Here is a 26,482-nt window from a genome sequence, read left to right as displayed (position 1 = left end):
TGAAAAACTCATCTATGCTACAATGTATAGACTTATTTCTGTTTATACAGCGCCGTCATATTCCACAGTGTTGTACAGATTGTCACCACTCTTATTTCATTGGAGGACAATTAAGTTATCATTGTGTTTTGGAGAAAACCCACACAAACATGGGGAGAACATACAACTCTGTGCAGATGTGATCTTTGGTCTGATTTAAACCCAAGACCACAGAGCTGCAAGGCGATAGTGCCAACCAGTGAGCCACCGTGCAGCCCTAACTCTCCCTTCCAAAGCCAGCTTAGATGCCTCTGCTCCCTGCTCAAGCTTTGGTGACTTGATGTCTCAATCAGATAGTACAAGAGCATGACAATGCTCTTCTTCCTGACCACTCTGATTACCATTGACACATTTATGATGAACTGAATTGTTGTTGTGAAAGGATCTGGAATACCATACATAGACCATGGCAGAGAGTTGTGCTGTTTTAGGAAAATGAGAACTTCTTATTACCGACAGTAAAATCATATAACCCCTGTAGAGTAAACCTACTGTACACTAATGGCTAAGGCTGACCATACACATTAGACAGCTGTCAGCCAAATGCTCATTCGGCCGACAACCATCCCTCCTCCTATGTGAGTTCTCAACAGGGACAGGAGTGTAAGCCTCGGCCAGACACCTCTGGTGGCACAGTGTATAAATACAACCCTTAGACAAAAAAATTGGAGCTCACAAAGTACCCATATAAAAGGTTTTGTATTTTATTGAAACATAGTATATAACAATGTATACCATTAAAAAGGGGGAAATGACAGAACAGACTCCATCCCGGCAGTACACACACCGCAGAAATATGTCATATTGGGAAATGAATAGAAATCAAAATTACATATATATAAATTGATATGCCATAGAAGTAAAAGATAGCGGTAGGGTGAGTCAATAATTGCGAGAGTCATTAACAATACATAATAGAAGGATATTGGCAAACTAATAGTATACACGGAGCAATCCTGCAAAAATCTTAGCCAAAACTGCAAGAAGACTATAGCAAAAACAGGACTCACTCAAAAACAGTGTGTACAACCAGGATGGTGCTACCCCGACGCGTGTTTCGGTGTGCCTTCGTCCGGGGGCACAGTATATTACAGAAATAAACCATCAGCAATTTGAAGTTCAACATGCCCAACCATTTTTTCTACACTCAATTATATCAGATGGTTGGACGATTCTGAAGAAATCAAAGGGATCGTTCAAAATTCATCTAATGTGTATGTCCTTAAGGGAATCACATGAACAACAATCCAGTAACATGTATAAGCCAATATCACCATTTAGAAACGGCTTATTAAATAAAGAACGCTCAGCAGTTGGGTCAGGCTGTTTTCCAATGCAGGAACCAGAACCTGGTGGCTTCATAGCAGCTTGTGTCTGCAGGTCTATAGAGAGAATAACGACTGCCATGAACTAGACTGCATAGATGTAAGGGCAACCACAAGCAATCTGAACATCCTGCAGTCTCACAAACTCATGTGCTAGAGGAGCCTTTCCGATAATGAGACTTTTTATAAAATTGCCTGGGAAACCTGATGTGATAACATGGCATAATACTGCATATTATTACACAATATAACGGAAATGAATAATTGAAATAATATAGAGCATTGCTGGCACAGATCATGAGCCCATCAGTGCTAGTAATTGTTCAACTTTCCTTCCAATACTTCAGATCTCTGCTCGTAATTTAGCTATCTATTGTAGTTCTACAATTTATACAAAACAATATACAGGGTGGGCCACGAGAAAAGGTACAGGATAATACAAAAGCCACTTTGTGATCCAAAAATCGTCATTTTGTATGTGGCTATAGGTATGCAAACTGTGGATCTAATATTTGTTGCTAAAAATGTGAACACAGCTGTGTACATGGACATCATGGAGCAATTCTATGCACAGATAAATAATCATGGGTGTCAGGATGGTTTCTTTCAGCAAGATGGAGTGACTTGCCATAAGTCGCAGGAGATCACACAAGAACGTACCGCGAGCAGAGGGTTGTGGACTGCACCGTAACCAGACTGAAAGGGGTTTTCTGAGTTGTTAATACTGATGACCTATCCTCAGGATAGGTCATCCGAATGTGATAAGTGGGAGTCCAGCTCCCAGCAGCCCTGCCGGTCAGCTGTATGAAGAGGCAGTGGTGCTCCGGTGAGTGCTTTGGCTTCTTCCTAAGCCAAGGACGTCACATTCATTAGTCACATGGCCTAGGCGCAGCTCATTCCTATTGAAGCGAATGGGGCTGAGCTGTGATTCCAAGGATAGCTGCTATACAATGGACAGCATTGTGCTTGATAAGCTGTGAGGAGGCTGCGACCTCTTCAAGCAACTGATCGGTAGGGTTACCAGGAGTTGGACTACCCCTGATCACATACTGATGACTGATCCTGAGGATAGGCCATCAGTATAAAACACTCAGAAAACCCCTTTGACTCCTCAGGATAGGTCATCAATATCAGATTGGTGGGAATGCCAGGTGTCAGATACCCATTGATCACCTGTATCGGCTAACTGTGGTGCCAGAAACTATGCAGTGTATCCACGAGCGGACTGGCCATAGACCCTACAGGGAAATTTCCTGGTGGGCCAATGCCCAGGGGACTGCCCGAGCCCTCCTCACAGCCGCTGTCCAGATGCATAACAATCTGAACTCTCCTTCTGAGTCCCACTGTATAACCATCCTCAGTATATAGGTGATAGGGCAGTATTTTATGCTGCACTATGGCATTTGGTTCTACTTGTGGAGGTATTTTGTGCTGCACTATGCAGGCCTGCCTACTTCTGTTGTCCCTGCCTGCTTGTGGCTTGTGTTGGCCCCTCCTACTTTTGTTGCCCCACTTTTAGTTTTTTTTCCACGGTCACTTTAAGTCTCCAGTCTGCCCGAGTGTAGTGGTGTTGGATCCCACCAATGTGATATTGATGACCCCTTTAATGGTGTGAGACTTTCATTTACTGGGTTACCTGAAGGGTGAAGTTTATGATTCCAAGGCAATGCCAGAACTGAAACAGCAAATTCATGTTTAGAATATGGAACGTGTAGTGCTGCTGAAGAAGTAACCTTGAACATTATAAGACAAGCACAACTTTGTTTGGATGCTGGAGGAAACCACTTCCAGCATCTTCTGTAATGGATTGAAGTACGTCATTCTTCTACTAACCAGTACAAACCCCAAAAAAGGGAAAAAAAGGGTCCTGTTTTTCATGGCCCACCCTGAATAAGCTGTATTGGAAGGACCAGTACATGGATGAAGCTCATTCCTCTATAACAACTTCTCATCATGGTCCAGAGAGCATGTGTAGCTGGCATTTTCACATTAACAAGGTAGCACTTCCATATGAGATAAAGGTAGGGATGCGTAAGACGTGTTGTGCACCACTTGTTCTAGGTCCATGAGAACTCCAGAAAGTCATTTGGGTAACCATGCAAGTACACTGGTAAATAACTTTCCGAAGGTTTAGAATTCTGTCTTTAGCGCCAAGATGTAAAGGGCTTACAGCATCTGGTTGCTAGCGCACAATAAATGATGAGAAAAAAACGCTGCAAAGCATTCCAGGAATATCTGAAAGGCTGCGATAACATTCATTCTGCTCCCATTTCTTTTTACTAGCCTGTAACAACTTCTCAGTGGAATTCAGGAAACAGCACCATGAATACCAATTTATCTAAAACACTCTCTAAATGCGCCATATAAAAAGGCTACTTTACGCTACTTTCATTGACAAACGGAGCTGGATTAGGGGTTAGCATGAAGTTATACCGTGAGAAATTAACATGTTATTAACTTTAGGTAATGGTTAGCAGACTGACAATAACAGCTTTTCTAAAACATAATGGATGCCTAGAGACAATGGGGAACATAGATATATTTCCTCTGAGTTTAAGCGCCTTGGAAAATAAGCTATTTTGTGGTTATTAAAATGGTTGCCCAGGGCCAGTCTAATATGACGGAGATTTAGAAGCTGCCATAGTCAGAGAGCTGAAATTTTAATGAATTGCTATGAGAAATCTATTCTATAATATCTCATACAACCGAAATTCAAACTGAAAAAGGTGTCAGGACTGATTATTTTGACACACATACCATTACAAAAAGCACTGCAAATAGAAAAAAGGCCTTTTACAATAGCAAATCCAGTCATAAAGCACAGTCTGCCATTACCTTTCTTCACAGCTACGTTATTGATGTCTGAACCCTGCATTATTATGAATGGCACTTATTTTAGGAGGAACAGGCTCAGCCACACTAATGGATTTTCCACAGCTATTGTAGCAAACAATGGAGCACAAATATTGTCCGTTTTCTTCAGGGGACACAGGCGAGAGAGGGGGTGGGCGAACAATGAAAGTATATCCCCTCAACATATTCTGTAATGTTTTGCATAGATTAGGATGCAAGGCACCTTACTATTTAAAGGGTGTGCGCACATTGAACGCAAACCCATGTTGTGAAGTGTGCTTCATTATTCATTGAAATCCAGAGGGTGGCCCTACAAAATGCCTCTGTCAATGAATGGGCCCAGCCACTGGACTCCAAAGCCCAGAATGAGCAGGGATTTAAATAAATGGCACGTTATACTGGAACTCTTCTTATAAAACTGTATATCTGCTCAGCTTCTCCTGCTATTAGACCGAGACATTAATTGACCTGGACATTACTAGACCTGGACATTACTAGAGCAGGGCATTACTAGAGCTGGGCATTACTAGAACTGGGCATTACTAGACCTGGACATTACTAGAGCAGGGCATTACTAGAGCAGGGCATTACTAGAGCTGGGCATTACTAGAGCTGGGCATTACTAGAGCTAGGCATTACTAGACCTGGACATTACTAGAGCAGGGCATTACTAGAGCTGGGCATTACTAGACCTGGACATTACTAGAGCTAGGCATTACTAGAGCAGGGCATTACTAGAGCTGGGCATTACTAGAGCTGGGCATTACTAGAGCTAGGCATTACTAGACCTGGACATTACTAGAGCAGGGCATTACTAGACCTGGACATTACTAGAGCAGGGCATTACTAGACCTGGACATTACTAGACCTGGGCATTACTAGAACTGGACATTACTAGACCTGGACATTACTAGAACTGGGCATTACTAGAACTGGGCATTACTAGAACTGGACATTACTAGACCTGGGCATTACTAGACCTGGACATTACTCTGTATACTGGACCACAGGCAGCATGTCGGTTACTTTCATGAGTGAAGCTGAGGTATATTTACAGTCCAGACGAAGGAACGAAACGTCTGTCGCCTGTTACATCCGCTTCTCATGTACCCCATTTTTGCTTAATAAAGATGTTTTTACTAGAAGGTGAGTGCCCAATATTTCTGCTACTTCAGATATGGATACTCACAGTCCCATTGAAATCTATCAGGTTCAAAAGATGTTTAAATATGTCCATACCCATTAAAGGCAAGAACAGAAAACTGGGCACAATCCAAGAGTCAGCAGTCAGATGAAGGAGCTAGCAGGGTGCCAAGTGCAAGGTATATACATCCCCTAAGCTATAATTACTCTCCGAGAAATCTTCACAACCTTGCAGAGCAGTGAGCTGTCCAAGGTAGGAAGTCATAGCATACAACATAGTCCTAAATAGTCCCTATGGAGAGTTAGTTCCCCCCTGACCCAGACACAGGCCTCTCACCCAGGTAAGCTAGTACTCTCTGCTCTGCACTGATGAGGGGCGATCACCCCGAAACAGCTGTCTGCAGATGAGGTGCTGGCTTATTTAATATCCAAGTCATGTCTCAAGGCTTATTTTACGAGCTGAACCTTGATAGCTGCCTTACATCTGTTGGCATTAGAGGCAGAGCTTGTTAAGAGCTCATTTGCATCCCTTCCCTCACATAGTCCTAACTGTATGGAGAAGGTGTAGTAAGACATACAACCATTGTCTATAAGGGCCCTGTGCGAGGATCAAATGTTCATACGAATGCTCATTCCCAATAATTGGCCATATAAAAGTGCTGTTGATAACCCAACAGACGAGCAAAATATCCATTTGTTTGGTGACTGCATCTTTCCTGGGGCACCTATAATCGTCATCTTTCGGCGGCACATCCCCCATTCATTTTGCATTGGGCTGAGTAAAAGGCGCTTTAAACAATCGCTGATCAACATGAGTGTTGTTGATTGCCACTCGCTGTTGGCGAAAGATCACAACCCCATTTTCTGTCCCAGCACCCCATCTACTGCCATCAGAGAAGTAAAAAAAAAGGCCCTTTTACTGCCCTGGCATCACAGAATATGGGCACGGTATGTCTAGACTTCAATGGACAGTGCTTTTTTTGTTAAATAAGACATCTCCATGTTTTTGCTGCGTAATGCACAGGATGATGAGTTAAAACTGAAAGCCAAAGACATGTTTCAGGGGCCTTAAGCCTCCCTCTGTCGCTGCTGTGTGAATGCTGTCCCTTAAATGAACTTTTAAACTTGTCAGTGCCCTAGCCAAGTGAAGCAAGGGAAAATGAGAAAGCAGCAGATTGCACACATGTCCTGGTGCACGGCATATAGATATGGCACGCCGGCTTCCTTTATGCCACTTTTTCTCTCTAATCCATTATGAATGGCTACTATTATGTTCATGGTGAACATTTGCAGCAGATCAACAGTAACATAAGTGCAATTAGAATCTGAATTGATGCTACTTGAGGATAACAGCAGGCTGTTAAGCTCCTGTGTTTAATGGTGTTTCCTGTAAGTGCTATTCATGTGATGATGCCGATGGCCCATGAATATCAGCAACACCGGCTCAGATGTGGGATCCTGTCAATTAGGTCAGTGTTGACACTCGGAGCAAATACACACGGCTAATTCTAACAAAAGCATTGAGAGGTCCCCCAAGCTGCAGATGGAACGGGATCCACGGCACTGCTCTGAAGATAGGGCCCGACGCCGAGCAATGGAGACATTACAATATAAAGTGCTTGGAAGATGAAGCTATAAAACGCAGGTAGTGGTCAAGCTCTGTAAATCGTGAAGGAAATGAGACATCAACACGGCTATATTTACAGCCATGTGCACTGCAAGTGACTACACCATCAATTAGTAACTGCGCGCCACGCTCGCTTCTGCCCTTTTATGCATCGTCTCCTACTCCATTAACTTTACTACAGAATATGAGAGGATTTCTGAAGATTAAGAAAGAAACGCAAGGAAAATTCTTTAAAGGGCTTCTGTCACCCCACTAAACTGCTTTTTTTTGTGTGTACTTATAACACTATACTGCGATTTATCCATACATAATGTGATTAATCATTTTGGTTCAGTAGATTTTGCTAAAAACGTACTTTTATAATATGTAAATTACCTGTCTACCAGCAAGTAGGGCGGCTACTTGCTGGTAGCAGCCGCATCCTCCTATCATAATGACGCCCCTCCGCATGTTGATTGACATGGCACAGTGAACGGGATCGTTCTCTGCTGGCCCTGTTTGCATTCAAAATCTGGCGCCTGCGCCGTACCTGTCTTCAATCGCTTGGCCGCTCGCTTGGCCGCTCCATCCTCAATGCGCCTGCACCGGGTGTAGATGTGACGTCATCGGCGCAGGCGCATTGAGGATGGAGCGGCCGAGCGAGCATCCGCCTCTCAGTACGCGTGCTCATGAGAACCCCGGCTATCGTCGGTGTGAAATGTCAGAGCAGCGCAAGTGCGGCAGTGGCCATAACCATGGGCAACTGGGGATGTACAAGAAGGGGAATCCTGGGTGGAAAAGACAGGATATCTAAAAACTGGATATTTGGGGAATTTTTATTTATTTACTGAAATCATTATTATTATAACAACTATCATGTTCAATAAGATGTTAGAGATGGAAATACCCCTTTAAATGAATGAGTCTTCAAAATTGCTGCTGGATGGTGAATCCTGCAATTTTCTCTGCAAGGACTGAAGGTCAGTGCGGAAAATCGCCCATGAATTTGCCCGTTGACACTGATGGGTTCAGTCTGGTGCTGTCCATTCTACGGTCCGACGCCACATGAACATAAACATTGTCCATCTGAATGAGCCCTAAAAAACATCTCCTGGTCTTCACAAGTCCATAGTCCATACAACCATAGTCTACTGGCAGTATGCTGCGGTGTCCATCACATCCGGACAGATTGTCATAAAGCTTCACGTTCAGTGATTTCAAGCAGAGATAGTATACATCGAGCATATAAGGATACTGCGGGTGCTTTGGATTGTGTGTATGTGACCTAAGCACTATGAATGAACGCTGTCCCTCTATGGTATAGCAGGGAGGTATACACAATGTATATGTGCATGGGCCCCTTTACCCCTTACTGTAATTTCATCATCCAAAATACCTGTATGTGATATCAAGGTCACTGGGATTATCAGCAAAAGACTGTATGTGACCAGAGGTCTGCAAATGTATCACCCAGGAAAGGATTACGCCGCAGATGGCTGCACCGTGTATGTAAATGTCAGTCCGCATATGTACACGATTTCTTATAAGGGGAAGAGAGGTCAGAAAGGGCCAGATGTCTCTCTGACACCATTGTTCAATGAGACATCTGTCGGACCTCAACCCTTTCTCCTCTGTGAGGAAAGGGAAAGACTGGTCATCGTCCCTTGTCAGAAAATTTGGAGGCACAATATATCTCCTCTCTCCCAATCATAAGGCTGAGAATGCAACATTTGGGACACGTAACCAAAATAATCAGTTTAATGGAATATTTTTCCTTGCCTTGCGATATAGTGAGACCTACGATGCAGGGAGATGGAGATCTTGTGTGTCCTGACACAGGCTTCTATTAAAGTCCATCTCCCCGAGTCCCTTCCAGACTGGTCTGCCGCTCCAGCAACACGTAATTATCCTCTGCTTCCCTAGACTCTTCCCACAGTGTTGCACCTGTGCCAGTTTGAAGAGGCAGCTGGTAAGGCGTCCTGCTGTCTGTACGGTGCCTGCTGTAATACCCTTTGGTGGCAGCAGGGTGCACGTATTAGACAGTATAAAAACTTACCGCAATATGGGAGAGAGAGGCTGACTGCAAAGCACACTGCCTATACATGTATATATATTATCATTTTCATTTTTTTAAAATAAGGCAGGAACAATCAATTTGGGGAATTCATGCTTATGTCAGCTGACATAAAAGATGCTATATGATGGCCATCTGGACAGAGTCCATTCAAAGAAAACAGCAGTCAATAATTAGTCACAAAGTCAAAAGTTTTGTGATATGTTCAATATGTCCTGCGGGTATATTATGGTGGATAATGTGACTAGAGGTCCCCAGAGAATTACACCGCTATGAGAAATCATCTATCTATCCATCTCTATCTATCTCATATCTATCCATCTCATATCTATCTCATATCTATCCATCTCATATCTATCTCATATCTGTCCCATATCTATCTATCTATCTCATGTCTATCTATCTATCTATCTATCTATCTATCTATCTATCTCATGTCTATCTATCTATCTATCTATCTCATGTCAATCTATCTATCTATCTCATATCTATATATCTCATATGTATCTATCTCATATCTATCTATCTATCTATCTCATATCTATATATCTCATATCTATCTATCTATCTCATATCTGTCCCATATCTATCTATCTATCTATCTATCTCATATCTATCTATCTATCTATCTATCTATCTATCTATCTATCTCATGTCTATCTATCTATCTATCTATCTATCTATCTATCTATCTATCTCATATCTATATATCTCATATCTATCTATCTATCTCATATCTGTCCCATATCTATCTATCTATCTCATATCTATCTATCTATCTATCTCATGTCTATCTATCTATCTATCTATCTATCTATCTCATATCTATATATCTCATATGTATGTATCTCATATCTATCTATCTATCGATAAAAAAAAAAAAAAATGAGCCATCTGACTACTTAATATGTATAGGGCAGCTGTCCTACTGACAGATGTTAGGGAAAATAAGGATCAAGCAAGATACATTTCAATATCCGATCCTTTTGTTCTGGCAGGAGATAAGTCTCCATCAGAAATATGTCAGAGGCTTTCTTCTCTTTTGTCATTACAAACACATGCATGCTCAGCTGAACTGAGCATGCATGTGTATGGGGGAGTCAGGAGGAATAGCTGTGGACGAGGACTTGACTGACAGCTATTGAAGGTATGTAGGAACCTTAAAAGGGTTGTCCTGCCTCTTTTAAGTGACGGTCTATCCTCAGCTGGTGGGCAGGCCTCCTTCAATGATTTAAATGGGAGCAGTGCTGCAGTGACTAGTGGTCTCCACTACAATGTGGATGGTACTGTGTAGGTGTGGCACCGACTTCTGGCGACAATTATACATCGATTATACAGCTGATCCGCGGTTGTGCGCGATGTTGGACTCCTGCTGATCAGCTAGTGATGGTGTATTTTGAGTATACAGCTGATTTGGGAGGTGCGGAGTGTAGGACTCCTGCTGATCAGCTAGTGATGGAGTATCATGAGTATACAGCTTATCGGAGGGGGTGCAGGGTGTCGGACTCCTGCTGATCAGCTAGTGATGGCCCATTCTGAGTATATAGGTGATCAGCGGGGGTATGAGGTGTTGGAGTCTTGCTGTTCAGCTAGTGATGGCCTATTCTGAGTATACAGCCGGTTGGCGGGGGTGCAGGGTGTCGGACTCCTACTGACCAGTTAGCGATGGCCTATTCTGAGTATACAGCTGGTTGGCGGGGGTGCAGGGCATCTGACTCCCGCTGATCAGTTAACGGTGGCCTATTCTGAGTATACAGCTGATTGTCGGGGGTGCAGGGTGTCGGACTGCTGCTGATCAGTTAGCGGTGGCCTATTTTGAGTATACAGCTGGTTGGCGGGAGTGCAGGGTGTCGGAGTCCTGCTGATCAGCTAGTGATGGACTATTTTGAGTATACAGCTGATTGTCGGGGGTGCAGGGTGTCGGACTGCTGCTGATCAGTTAGCGGTGGCCTATTCTGAGTATACAGCCGGTTGGCGGGGGTGCAGGGTGTCGGAGTCCTGCTGATCAGCTAGTGATGGACTATTTTGAGTATACAGCTGATTGTCGGGGGTGCAGGGTGTCGGACTGCTGCTGATCAGTTAACGGTGGCCTATTCTGAGTATACAGCTGATTTTCGGGGGTGCAGGGTGTCGGAACTGCTGCTGATCAGTTAGTGGTGGCCTATTCTGAGTATAGAGCCGGTTGGCGGGGGTGCAGGGTGTCGGAGTCCTGCTGATCAGCTAGTGATGGCCTATTCTGAGTATACAGCTGATTGTCGGGGGTGCAGGTTGTCGGACTGCTGCTGATCAGTTAACGGTGGCCTATTCTGAGTATACAGCTGATTGTCGGGTTTGCAGGGTGTCGGACTGCTGCTGATCAGTGAGTATACAGTCGGTTGGCGGGGGTGCAGGGTGTCGGACTCCTGCTGATCAGTTAGCGGTGGCTTATTCTGAGTATACAGCCGGTTGGCAGGAGTGCAGGGTGTCGGAGTCCTGCTGATCAGCTAGTGATGGACTATTTTGAGTATACAGCTGATTGTCGGGGGTGCAGGGTGTCGGACTGCTGCTGATCAGTTAACAGTGGCCTATTCTGAGTATACAGCTGATTGGCGGGGGTGCAGGGTGTCGGACTCCCGCTGATCAGTTAACGGTGGCCTATTCTGAGTATACAGCTGATTTTCGGGGGTGCAGGGTGTCGGAACTGCTGCTGATCAGTTAGCGGTGGCCTATTCTGAGTATAGAGCCGGTTGGCAGGGGTGCAGGGTGCCGGAATCCTGCTGATCAGCTAGTGATGGCCTATTCTGAGTATACAGCTGATTGTCGGGGTTGCAGGGTGTCGGAACTGCTGCTGATCAGTTAGCGGTGGCCTATTCTGAGTATACAGCCGGTTGGCGGGGGTGCAGGGTGTCGGAGTCCTGCTGATCAGCTAGTGATGGCCTATTCTGAGTATACAGCTGATTTTCGGGGGTGCAGGGTGTCGGAACTGCTGCTGATCAGTTAGCGGTGGCCTATTCTGAGTATACAGCCTGTTGGCGGGGGTGCAGGGTGTCGGACTCCTGCTGATCAGCTAGTGATGGACTATTCCCAGGTCAGGCCATCACTTAGAAAAGGCTGGAAAATAAAAGCCAAAGAGAGACAAAAAAAGAAGACTGTTGGGATCTACTTTTGACAGAAAATATACAAACAACCATATTAGGCCATAATAACATTTTATAGTGTTGGCATAAAAACTTGTCAAGCATATTACAGCGTCTACCAGCAGAACCGTAAGTTTAAAGGTAGCGCAGCTCGCCAGGACATGAGACATAAAATGAGAGGCATATGTTGATTACAAGCCGATTGTAAATGAACACAATTAATTTCCAGTTCTGGATATAACTGGCAAAGAGAAGCGTGGCGCATGGTTGATGTCAGAAATGGAACCTTTGAAAGGATTCATCAACAGGGTCTGATTCTTGGAGCCGGCTCAAGGCTGTCGTATCTGTGGCATTAAACTACGGAGAAAGGTTTAACGTCCCTGCAGGATTTTCTTTCAATCATTACAAGTGATTTTAGCTTTGCTTAAAAAAACAACTGCTTGTTTGGTCCTGAGGGGTTTTCCATAAAAATAATCTTTCCAAGGAAACATACTGCAGTAACGTTTCAGGCCGGAGAGGCGTATTACGGAACTGCCTGAAAGCTGAACGGGCAGCTCAATATATGACAAGTTCTCAGCTGAACATACGACTGTATATACATTAACAAGAGAAATCAGGTCAACTAATGCACTGGGATATTGGGTTATCATAGGACTATATATACTAGTCTAAACAAGAGAAATCAGGTCAACTAGATAGACGGCAGTGCACTTTTAAGAGGTCTGGCCGCAGCTAGCCATCTTGCAGGCTTGTATCACACAGAGAAAGGTTCTCCTGGGACACTCTTTCCTCATTAATTAGAATCAGCTAACCCTGCCTACTTCTCGGAAATGCACTACCAAGGTAACGTGTCTAACGCATCAGGCTGGAGCCCGTCTACAGAGACTTATATCTAAGCCTTCTGTAGCACTTCTGCTTATTTGTTCACCACTGATAGAACCGAATCCCATGAAAATTGTAAGATGTTTAATTCTTCCTGTTATAAGAGAAAGCAGTCTTCTAAGACGCTTCGCTGCGGTTTTGGGACATCACAGCAATCTCCATACACAAAGAATGCTAATTTATGTAAAGCAAAGGTCCTTATGTCATAATGCCACAGCTCGCTTCCTTCTCAGAAAATAAGCCATATAATACAAGCTTTATTCACTGATATCTTATGCAATTCGCCATCATGCTGAATACTACCATGAGAAGTCTTTATTATAGAAAGTCTTACCAGCAAGAACGTAAGCAAATTCCTTTAATACAAAACCATTGATTTATTGCTTATCATGAAGTCTTGCGTGCTAACAAGGATCGACTTATTATACAAGGTATACTGCCTGGAAGGATTGATCCTGCTGATTAAAAAGATACCTTTCCTGTGAATATCATAGGTGGAATTCCTAAAGAAAAAAGACTTTTACTCTGCATGAAAATGAGGGCTTCTGTGTACCGAGGGGCGTGGCCTGTGCTGGGAAAAGTGTGGAGCTCAGTTGCACTGAGGGGCTAGGCCCTGCCTCTCAGTGCACCGAATCCCTAATTTGCATAACACATACATTTACAGGTATCATTTAAAAATATCAGCAACATCCCTACCAGGCAATATGTCTGGTTTAATAGGGATGATCCTGCTGACAGATTCTCTTTAACTCTTTTATTAAATTGGATCTGTCAACGGAGAAAAAGGGTTTTAGCGAAAAATGCTCTTTGCTGATAACAATGCATCCAGATCCCTGAAGCATATGGCATTATAGGGGTACTCCAGTAACAGTTATTTGCTGTGCACTCCATGGGGGATACAGTGGAGGCTCACGAGAACAGACCACTCTTTCATCAAGTACAGCACTCGACTATCTCCAGCAGTCTCACAGAGTTTGAATGGCAATGTACATGTTCAAATGCTGCTCTATTCAAGCAGGGTGGGGTGGGCTGGAAGGCATCAGACCTCCATTTTCATAATCAGTGGGGTTTAAACGGTCAGACCGTCACCAATCTGTTATCCCCTAACAACCAGAACTCCAACCCTGAAATACAGAAGACTGACATATTATGTCAATCGCGTAATGTCTCTGTCCGAAAGATGGATTTTTTTTCGCAGGAACAATATTGGGGGTTGGAACGGACACTCAATACAAGATGAACATACTCTCCCATACCAGATCATTTTTAAATGGTCACTGAGTTTTGGTAAATGGGAATGTAATATACAGGTCCTTCTAAAAAAATTAGCATATTGTGATAAAGTTCATTATTTTCTGTAATGTACTGATAAACATTAGACTTTCATATATTTTAGATTCATTACACACCAACTGAAGTAGTTCAAGCCTTTTATTGTTTTAATATTGATGATTTTGGCATACAGCTCATGAAAACCCAAATTTCCTATCTCAAAAAATTAGCATATTTCATCCGACCAATAAAAGAAAAGTGTTTTTAATACAAAAAAAGTCAACCTTCAAATAATTATGTTCAGTTATGCACTCAATACTTGGTCGGGAATCCTTTTGCAGAAATGACTGCTTCAATGCGGCGTGGCATGGAGGCAATCAGCCTGTGGCACTGCTGAGGTGTTATGGAGGCCCAGGATGCTTCGATAGCGGCCTTAAGCTCATCCAGAGTGTTGGGTCTTGCGTCTCTCAACTTTCTCTTCCCAATATCCCACAGATTCTCTATGGGGTTCAGGTCAGGAGAGTTGGCAGGCCAATTGAGCACAGTAATACCATGGTCAGTAAACCATTTACCAGTGGTTTTGGCACTGTGAGCAGGTGCCAGGTTGTGCTGAAAAATGAAATCTTCATCTCCATAAAGCTTTTCAGCATATGGAAGCATGAAGTGCTCCAAAATCCCCTGATAGCTAGCTGCATTGACCCTGCCCTTGATAAAACACAGTAGACCAACACCAGCAGCTGACATGGCACCCCAGACCATCACTGACTGTGGGTACTTGACACTGGACTTCAGGCATTTTGGCATTTCCCTCTCCCCAGTCTTCCTCCAGACTCTGGCACCTTGATTTCCGAATGACATGCAACAGTCCAGTGCTGCTTCTCTGTAGCCCAGGTCAGGCACTTCTGCCGCTGTTTCTGGTTCAAAAGTGGCTTGACCTGGGGAATGCGGCACCTGTAGCCCATTTCCTGCACACGCCTGTACACGGTGGCTCTGGATGTTTCTACTCCAGACTCAGTCCACTGCTTCCGCAGGTCCCCCAAGGTCTGGAATCGGTCCTTCTCCACAATCTTCCTCAGGGTCCGGTCACCTCTTCTCGTTGTGCAGCGTTTTCTGCCACACTTTTTCCTTCCCACAGACTTCCCACTGAGGTGCCTTGATACAGAACTCTGGGAACAGCCTATTCGTTCAGAAATTTCTTTCTGTGTCTTACCCTCTTGCTTGAGGGTGTCAATGATGGCCTTCTGGACAGCAGTCAGATCAGCAGTCTTACCCATGATTGCGGTTTTGAGTAATGAACCAGGCTGGGAGTTTTTAAAAGCCTCAGGAATCTTTTGCAGGTGTTTAGAGTTAATTAGTTGATTCAGATGATTAGGTTAATAGCTTGTTTAGAGAACCTTTTCATGATATGCTAATTTTTTGAGATAGGAATTTTGGGTTTTCATGAGCTGTATGCCAAAATCATCAATATTAAAACAATAAAAGGCTTGAACTACTTCAGTTGGTGTGTAATGAATCTAAAATATATGAAAGTCTAATGTTTATCAGTACATTACAGAAAATAATGAACTTTATCACAATATGCTAATTTTTTTAGAAGGACCTGTATAGAAATATGAAAAGTTTTGATCAGTGGAGAACTGAGCGTCCCACTGATTGCTAGTAAAAGATGAGAGAAGTCCTCAGATATCGAGCTCTCTCTCCTGCCTGAAGAGGACGGAACCCATAAAGGCCTATTGAGCCCATCTTCTTCTGCGAGAAGCGAGCGTGAAATGCACACACTTCTCTCTTCTTGTTCCAATGATTTGTGGGGGTTTTAGTGCCCAGACTCCTACCAATCAAAACTTTTGATATGTCTCTATGGCATATCTTTTTTTTTTACCAAAACTCAATGACCCTTCAAGCAGAGAGTATATGAAGGATTTTATAAGAGATTGAGTGTGGTATATGGTGCACTTGGAAACACACCATTCTCTCATTTGTAGTATTTACCCAATGTCTCAAAAAATAGTGGTCAATAAGTACAGACCACCGTTACTGATGGAAACCTACTGATGAAACTATTCTGTCTACTCAACACTTGTTCATGTGGAAATGTAAGGACATATACACTAACAGGGGTCCGATAATTCATCCACAGTGACCCTTTACTGTCAAAGCAATGAGCAACCTCGTCTAAGCAGAGGAATTTCCAGTAAGTCTGTTGTCACCTGCATCGAACATAGCTCAATCATTTTGGATTGTGGTTCCTGATCTGTCATCAAGAAAAAGAGCCTGTGCTGTCGCTGTCACTCAGGCGCACAAGAAATAACCCAATGTGGCATCATTAAGTCCCCAATCACACATGAGGCAAAGGTCCACTAAAAGCAAGGTGCCTGGCCTTCTTGACCTCAACAAATCCAAGTAGAATGAAAGTGAAAGCTTGCCAAGAGAATGTTACAAGAGCTTTTAACAAAATATGCTTTAAGATTTCCCGGAGCATTGAAGCGTTCAGTTTTTCTATTGTGGATGATTTGTTCGCGTAATAAACTTTTCTTAGTGCTGTCGAAAGCCAGCGTTGGTTTCTGAAAAGGCTCTTTCATGGTATGAAAAGGTAGTGAATTGTGCCCTAGGGTCGTAACCAGAGCTGTGTAAACAGATGAAAGCGACAAATCGTATATATTACAAACATTTTGCTTAGAACAGCCATAAGTAGAGGAGCAGAAACCTTTCCGGGCTAAGACAGGAAATCTAGTTACTGCAGCTTCGGAAGGCAAACATTACATAGAGAAATGTACTTGTATTATTACAAATGTAAATTAAAACATATTTTTGATGTGCAAAGTGTGATTGAAATGCTGCTTACCAATTACACGTATCTTGGCCTGCTATCATCCCGGGAAAGTATACCCTACAGTTAAAGGGGTTGTTGGCTCGCTTCTTCTCCTCTCCCTTGGGATACAATACTGTCCAGACTTTGCAAACAAGGTCGGCTGTACACCTTAGGTAACGGATCTCTGAATGGATACACATGCATGCTTGCCTATCTAGATCATTGCAAGGAGAACATTTTTTATTTTAAAATATTAGATCTTTTATTTTTGTAGGGACAGAAAAAAGGGGTTGTCTGAACTTTTAATATTGATGACCTATCCTCAGGGTCCGACACCCCCGCCTATCAGCTGTATGGGGTGACAGCGTGCAGCAGTGTGCAACTGCCATCTCCCGTATCTCTTCCTGTTCACCGCTGCGCTCGTGCTGTCTCCTCATACAGCTGATCGGCGGGGGTGCCGGATATCAGACCCACACCAACCTGATATTGAGGACCTATCCTGAGGATAGGTCATCAATATTAAAAGCCCGGAGCCTATTAAAGCCTATTTGTCAGTTATTTAGTAAAACACAATGAACAATTCTGCATGTCACCCTCAATGTTCATATAGAACAGAGCACGGTGGAGTCTTGGAGTAATTGCAGTTTACTATAAATAAAGCAATGGTGCTTGTAGTCAACTAACCAGGAAAAAACACACAGCCTGTGACGTTGTAAAGAAGTGGGATGATATAATGTCAAAATATACACCACAATTCCTGGGCCTCAATATTTATACACAAGGTGAGGAGAGTCAATGGGAAGCTTTGAAGGAAAATCTACCTACGACTCGGTTTGTCTATTCAATGCAATTTGCATACAGTTTAAAGTGGTATTCTGGTTCTAACACATTATCCCCCATCCCTGACCCTGACCGATCACAACAATGGGGACACATACCCTGTGGAGCCCACTTGAAATGGACAGGGAGGCTGGTCAGAAAAGCATTCATTTGTATGGGAGCTCTGGAGAGTGCAGCGCTCTGCTAAATCTGGCACTCCAACAGAAATGAATGGTTCCAACCAACCGCTCTGTCTATTTCAGGTGGGTTCCACAGGGTAGACAGGTCAGCGTCCTTTGGATAGGGGATAACTTGTTATAACTGGAATATGCCAATATTTTGGAGAAGAGACACTTATCATGAGAACCCACAGAAATCAGCAGGTATATCCAATTCTTTTTTCCTGTGTGCATAAAGTCAACAGTTACAGATGCATATATATACGGTAATTCAGCAAAGACACTTTGCATGAATTTTCTTTCACTCACAATCAAGAATAACAGCACAAAAAGCCGTTCTCAGACTAAACCATCGCAGAAGAGTTTATATATCTATGCAAATAGCAGCAGCCAAGAAAAGTGTCTTTTTATTGTAGAAAAAAATCACAGAAAAAACTAAGATAAAAACATCCTGCACGATATGATACAAATTTGCGGATGTCCCTGGCCATATTATTGAAGAAAACCACAGAAATAAGATAATAATGCACTTATTAAAGCAGATGCAAGCACTATATATGGACTAAGTCCTCACTCTGATATGATAATCTCTGAGACACTTAGTTAATATATTTTGATCAAAACACATCTAAGCCCGCCTACCGAGCGTCAAGGTGGTCTCAGGTCAGGCGGGTCCTACGCTAAACCTACCTAAGCCGTTGGGCTTCTATGTTCAGGAGCGCAGACGTCGCACATATGGTGTGCTGCTCCTAGTAACCTCCATGTGCATCAAGCAACCAATGGGAGGAGGAGCAAGCACAGCCATATGTACCACCTAATTAAGGCGCTCATTGGATAGGGGAGGGGGGCAAAAGTGCAGAGGAATGCTACTCCCAAGATACTCCCCTATCCAATGAGCGCCTTAATTAGGTGGTACATATGGCTGTGCTTGCTCCTCCTCCCATTGGTTGCTTGATGCACATGGAGGTTACTAGGAGCAGCACACCATATGTGCGGCGTCTGCGCTCCTGAACATAGAAGCCCAACGGCTTAGGTAGGTTTAGCGTAGGACCCGCCTGACCTGAGACCACCTTGACGCTCGGTAGGCGGGCTTAGATGTGTTTTGATCAAAATATATTAACTAAGTGTCTCAGACATTATCATATCAGAGTGAGGACTTAGTCCATATATAGTGCTTGCATCTGCTTTAATAAGTGCATTATTATCTTATTTCTGTGGTTTTCTTTTTATTGTAGCTGTTATTGTGACAAAAATTTTCTCTCTTCTAAATTTTACTTTCTTGGGACCTAGCAATGTTGAGATTTTTTAAGGGTCTCTTGACCTGCTTCCTTCAGATCATGAAAACCTATTAGTCTGTGCATAGTGATTCATGATTCCCAGATCACATGTATAGATAACTGCTCCCTATTGGAAAGAACAGGGAGGTCTATGACACCAGTCTACAGACAGAGAGGAGAACCCAGAAGAGATTTACCAGACCTGGTAAAAGGCAGTAGAATGGATTTTTTGGGGATCAATCCAAAAACTATAACAGGGCTCCCCACCTATTATGTGCCAGTTATTATGGTGGTGTCTTCTCATATGACAGAGAGGACAACAGCCCCAACACCTCCCCTAAAGCCCCAAAGCCTTGTTTTGTATCCCTTGACTGTCTATATAATTGGGTTGCTTCAGGTGACTTCAGAATAAGCTATTGTGTGTGCACATGACTGTTATATAACTTATATTCTGCATTTTATAGCATTTGTTTTACCTCTGCAGGCTTCATCTCTACTCATCGTTTTTTCCTGAGCCTGATGGTGGAGATTAGTTGATATGATGTCTAGCATAGCCTGCACACACTGAGGATGTCTCACTCCCTATCACTCTGTAGCTCACCCTCAGAAGAGGCAGCATTATGGACATTATACAGCAATACTGAGCAGTGTAGCTGTGAATTCAGAACTAGGAGAAGAAAGAAAACTTACTAGAGCCTTCAACATCCATCTGTGTATGTGTTTCTCTGCCTCTCCCTCATTTTGCAGCTCCCTCCTGATAAATTCATGGGACAGTTTCTTAAAGTTTCTTATACTTTATTTATTGATTTAAGCCAACTTTGCTGAAATGGCAGTGCCCATTTAGGAAAACCTCTAATCATGGTGTTGAAGTCTGGGTGTTATTTTTATATATCTACACCAGTATTCATTAAATTGTGTCTTGAATTTGAAACTTTTTCCAAAAAGTAAAACATAGCAAAACATGCCAGTTTAGTTCTTTACTATGCTTCTTATGTCCATGACTCATGTGAAATGCTTACTCCTTTGAGCTCACTTCCCTGAGAATGTGCCTACTGGGATACTCATGGAAGATACAATAAACTCGCAGCGGATACACACGTGCATGGAGGAAGAGGATAGGCTTCCTGCTTACTTAAGATAGCTTTCAAAACAGCTGCATGTTACTTCAGTTTATGGCAGAGAACAAGTGCAAAATCTCTGACATTTCTTGGAACCATTACAAATGCATGTCAATAGGCAGTCATGTTATAGTAAATAGTATTAACTTTTATGTATATAGCATCAGCATAGTCATCACTGGGAACAAACCGGAAAACAGGAAGGCATAAGAAAAAGGAACCTTGTTCAAGTAAAATACTAACCATGCTGTACAAATCATTTGCAGGATGTTTTAATTAAACCCCTGACAGTGATCATTAAACTGTAGGCTCTTCAATCAGCTCTGAAGGGATAGTTTTCACTCCTATTTACTTTACTCACTTAGGCTACTTTCACCACTAGCGTTTATTGTGGATCCATCATGGATCTGCAAAAATGCTTCCGTTACAATAGTACAACCGCATGCATCCGTCATGAATGGATCCGTCATGAATGCATCTGTCATGACGGATTCGTCTTGAACACTTTTTATTGTGCCAGATTGTGTCAGAGAAAACGGATCTGTCCCCATTGCCTTACATTGTGTGTTAGGACAGATCCGTCTTGCTCCGCACCACATCACAGACAGAAAAACGCTGCGCCTTTTTCTGTCCGCGATGGGGACGCAACCGTTCGTTCCGTTCAGTTCTGTTTTGTCCCCATTGACAAAGAATGGGGACAAAACTGAAGCGTTTTCTGCCGCTATTGAGATCCTATGACGGATCTCAATAGCGGAATTGAAAATGCTAATGTGAAAGTAGCCTCACATAGCACTGACATACTCTGCGGCGTCTTACAGACATTATTATCACTCACCAGTGAGGTTCACAATCCAGATTCTGTATCGTTATGTCTTTGGAGTGTGGGAGGAAACGCACACAAACACAGGGAGAACATGCAAACGCCGTACAGATGGCGACCTTGTGGGATTTGAAAGCTAGGAGTCCAGCACTGCAAGGCACCAGTGGCACTGAGCCACAGTGGAACAAGAGCCTGGGGTGCGAATGACTTCCCTGACCATAGAGAAATAACAAGGATGCCAAGTGGGCAGTTATCTAATTTAATGTTCTTATCATTTTTCTCCAAATCAAAGCATGCGTTAAAGGGGTTATCCAACCCCTAAAACGCCTCCCTTACTGCCTGGGCCCCTCACACTGATTGTACTTACCTTGCTCCCCGACACCCGCGTTGCTTCTGACACCCGCACAGCTGCTGCTGCATCTCCCCGTCACGCGGATGAAAACATCCGGTGACGTAGGAAGCAGCCAATAGCAGGCCGCGACGGGGACGAGCCTCCCTAGTGTCACCCGTCACCTGCTATTGGCTGCTCTTCCCATCACCGGATGCTTTAATCTGTGCAACGGGGAGATGCAGAGGCGACCCTGCAGGCGTCAGAAGTGACACTGGTGTCGTGAAGCAAGGTAAGTACAATCAGTGTGAGGGGCTCGGGAGTAGGGAAGGCATTTTAGAGGTTGGATAACCCCTTTAAGGGCCATAGTAAACGGTTAGTGGATATAGGGAATGTCAGGGAAACTGCTGAGATGAAACATAAAAGCTTACAGGAGCATATAACGTTTACTCATCGGGGCACATGACGTACACACTAAATAATAAATTATTTAGTAGAGCTTCGATCTGAGTGACCATGATGGATTGGGGAGGTGGGGTTTATGAAGTCTTCTGCTCCAGAGTAGTGGTGACAAAAAAGTCATACATTTTTGAACAAGCCCCATTTTGTGTAGAAAGGTGTTACTTTTTGATAATTTATGCCACAGCTCCTGGCTGATGTAGAGTTCAGTTTCTTGAACACAGACCTTCCCAGTTCTGCCAAACTTATTAAGAGGCATATCCTATTATTAATTTGGCGCATCTTACACAAGTGTATTTGTATTGGGACAGGCGTAAGAAACACCATTCATTATAAATTCCCCCACTGTATATGTAGGGGGAAATATATTAAGAATTGGAATTCTACTAACTATAACATGAAATATTGTTAAACTCCAGAAATTCCTCCAGGCCCATCTTGACCTCATTTAGTAAGTTCACCATCACCACCTCCTTTGGCAAAGAGCTCCATAGTCTCACTGCTCTTATAGTAAGGAATACACTTCTATGTTGGTGTAGAAACCCTCTTTTCTCTAGGTGTTGAGGATGCCTCCTTGTTACCATTTACATTCCTGGGTATAAATATACAATTGGAGAAATACTTGATTGGGATTTCATTTGTTTATACATAATTATTAAGTCAACTCTCAACTACTGTATCTTCTCTCTAAGGCTACTTTCACACTAGCGTTCGATCGGATCCGTTCTGAACGGATCCGATCGCAATAATGCAGACGGAGGCTCCGTTCAGAACGGATCCGTCTGCATTATTTTAGCATATAAAAAGTGTGAAAATAGCCTCGTACGGATCCGTCCAGACTTTCAATGTAAAGTCAATGGGGGACGGATCCGCCTGAAGATTGAGCCATATTGTGGCATCTTCAAACGGATCCGTCCCCATTGACTTACATTGTAAGTCTGGACGGATCCGCACGCCTCCGCACGGCCAGGCGGACACCCGAACGCTGCAAGCAGCGTTCAGCTGTCCGCCTGTCCGTGCGGAGGCGAGCGGAGCGGAGGCTGAACGCTGCCAGACTGATGCAGTCTGAGCGGATCCGCATCCATTCAGACTGCATCAGGGCTGGACGGCTGCGTTCGGGTCCGCTCGTGAGCCCCTTCAAACGGAGCTCACGAGCGGACCGACGAACGCTAGTGTGAAAGTAGCCTAAGCCTAAGTCTGAGACGGATCCGCTTATATAATGCAGACGGTGGCTCCGTTCAGAACGGATCCGTCTGCATTATATTGTTAAAAAATTTCTAAGTGTGAAAGTAGCCTGAACGGATCCGTCCAGACTTTACATTGAAAGTCAATGGGGGATGGATCCGTTTGAAGATTGAGCCATAGTGTGTCATCTTCAAGCGGATCCGTCCCCATTGACTTACATTGTAAGTCTGGACGGATCCGCTTGCCTCCGCACGGCCAGGCGGACACCCGAATGCTGCATGCAGCGTTCAGGTGTCCGCCTGCTGAGTGGAGCGGAGGCTGAACGCTGCCAGACTGATGCATTCTGAGCGGATCCGCATCCACTCAGAATGCATTAGGGCTGGACGGATGCGTTCGGGTCCACTGGTGAGCCCCTTCAAACGGAGCTCACAAGCGGACACCCGAACGCTAGTGTGAAAGTAGCCTTAGCTGATCGTCCCTAATTCTGCTAATCTTTCTGGGTACTATAGTCCATCCAATTCATGTATTAACTTAGCTGCCTACCTTTGAACTCAATTCAACTCTGCTATGTCTTTCATGTGTCCAAAATTGCATACAATGTCATATGGACGCAACAAATATAGACATAAAGCTCTAACAAGGTATGCCGCATCCACGGATTCGAAGACACATTTGCTAGATGCTTTAGCCCTTATCCTAAAGTTTTACAAAACATTTCACTTACATAGTTGCATAGTTAATACGGTTGTATAGGATAATTATGTCACCCCCTTAGACGTCTCTTCCCAAGACTAAATAAATTTAATTCTTTAACTCTTTCATCATAACTAAGACCCTCCATTCCCCTTATCAGTTAAGTCGCTCTCCTCTGTACGTCCTCTCTATGTACTGGTGCCCAGAACTGGACTGCATATGCCAGATGGGGCCGCACCAATGCCTTGTAAAGTGGTAATATTACATCCGTGCCCTGAGAGTCCATGCCTTGTTTAATGCATGACAATATCCTGGTGGCCTTAGAAGCAGCTGATTGACATTGTATGCTGTTATTTAATCGACCATCCACAAGGACACCCAAATCTTTCTCTAGAAGTGACTCTCCCAGTGTTACATCACCTAGGACAGTGATAGGCAAACTGCGTCTCTCCAGCTGTTGCAAAACTACAACTCCCACCATGCCCTGCTGTAGGCTGAAAGCTGTAGGCAGTCTTTGCATGCTGGGAGTTGTAGTTCTGCAACAGCTGGAGAGCCGCAGTTTGCCTATCACTGACCTAGGACATATGAACACAGAGATTACCAAGATGCATAAATTTACATTTCTCCACAGTGAATCTCATTTGCCAAGTTGATGCCCAATCACTCAGAGTGTTCAACTCAGCTTGTAGTTTATGGACATCTTCCATAGACTGTACAGTTCTACATAACTTAGTGTCATCTGCAAAAATAGAAATGATGCTGTTAATCTCGTTCTCGATATCATTAATAAATCAATTAAATAATAAAGAGCCCAGCACTGAACCTTGGGGTACATCACTTATAACCCGGGACTATTCTGAATAGAAATCATTGACCACAACTCTCTGGACACGGTCCTTCAGACAGTTTTCAATCCGATTACAAACTGTACTTTCCAAGCCAACAGACCTTACTTTACTGATTAAGCGTCTATGAGGGACAATATCTATGAGTGTTGGCAAAATCTAGAAACACTACATCCACCGCCGCCCCTCTGTCCAGGCTACTACTCACCTCCTCATAAAAACAAATCAGGTTAGTCTGACAACTTCTGTCCTTGGTAAACCCATGCTGGTTATCACTTATATTATTTACAGTCACATACTCCTGAATATAGTCCGTTAAGAGTCCTTCAAATATTTTCCCACAACAGAAGTTAAACTAACTGGTCTATAATTACCTGTGAAGGACCTTGAACCCATTTTTAATATGGGCACCATGTTTGTCTTGCGCCAATCACTTGGCACTGTACCAGTACCTAGAGAATCTTTAAAAATTATAAACAGGGGCACAGCAATGACTGAGCTGAGCTCTGTAAGCACTCTTGGGTGTAATCCATCTGGACCCGGAGCCTTGCTCACATTTACCTATTTAACTTATCTCGGACCATATCTACAGTTAGCCAATTGAGTATATCACTGGATGTACTAACAGCCCCAGCACCACAGATATCAGCTCTTTTCTCTTCTTTTGTATATACAGAGCTAAAAAAACTTTTTAGTAATTCTGCATTTTCCTTATCTTCAGTGACTACCCCCCCCCCCCCCCCCCCTTTACCAGTATTTAGGGGACCTACCAGTTTTTTTATCATCTATACATTGAAATAATTTTTGGGGATTTGTTTTGCTCTCTTTTGCTACCTGCTGTTCGTTTTGTATTTTTGCTAATTTTATCTCCTTTTTACAGATTTTTTTTAAGCCCTTTGTAATCTTCAAATGCTACAGCTGACCCCTCAGATTTGCATTTTTTAAATGCCCTTTTTTGTCTTTTATTTGTCATGGCAACGTCAGGAGTTTTGATCGGTTGGGGTCCAGATACTATGTGTTCATAAACTACTCGCTTGTTTCTCAGAGGGGAGCCAAGTAACACCAATCAGTAATGACGGGTCACAGGGCTTCTGCCCCTTTGTTTTGGTGATATAGGGTGTCTCAGTACCCACACACCCACCAATCAGAACTTTTTTTTTTACAATGATAAATATCTTTAAAGAAAGCATATTTGTTAAGAATGCAGCTTTACATTTATGATGCCTGGTGCACCAGTATTTTGGTGTCAAATCTCTTAAATGATGCAATGACTTGCACAAAATTTTGTGACATTTTTACCTTAGTGCTTTGTGGTGGCAGTATTGTTTTTGGAGTACAAAAGTGACTATGTTTTCTGCTTACCCCATATTTAAGGTAGATTTATGACTTGAGACTTTGAAAAACAGTTGCTTAGTCACTCCAGTGTTGGGGACATAGAACAACTGGAGTAGAAATTCTAGACAAAAGTGGTTGAAGGTTTAAACATGGGCCAAACAGCATGTGACATTTGATAATTTTGGTGCAAAGTACTCCAAGCCAGAGCAAACTCAAGCAAAATTGATTTCAAATATTCTCTTCATATTAAATTCCCTCTTCATATTCACAGAAGAACAGGAAAGCTATGTATACATTCCTCAATT

General features: G+C 43.3%; 1 protein-coding gene across 1 annotated transcript in view; it reads right to left on the bottom strand.

Annotated features, from left to right (window-relative positions):
- The window catches only part of KLF7 (Kruppel like factor 7), a 140,062-nt gene that overhangs the window by 50,545 nt on the left and 63,035 nt on the right, over window positions 1-26,482 (bottom strand). The gene's annotated exons all lie outside the window — the stretch shown is intronic.

Source organism: Bufo gargarizans, chromosome 8 (genome assembly GCF_014858855.1).
Source record: "Bufo gargarizans isolate SCDJY-AF-19 chromosome 8, ASM1485885v1, whole genome shotgun sequence".
Taxonomy (NCBI): Eukaryota; Metazoa; Chordata; class Amphibia; order Anura; family Bufonidae; genus Bufo; species Bufo gargarizans.
This window is presented reverse-complemented; position numbering and strand designations above follow the sequence as displayed.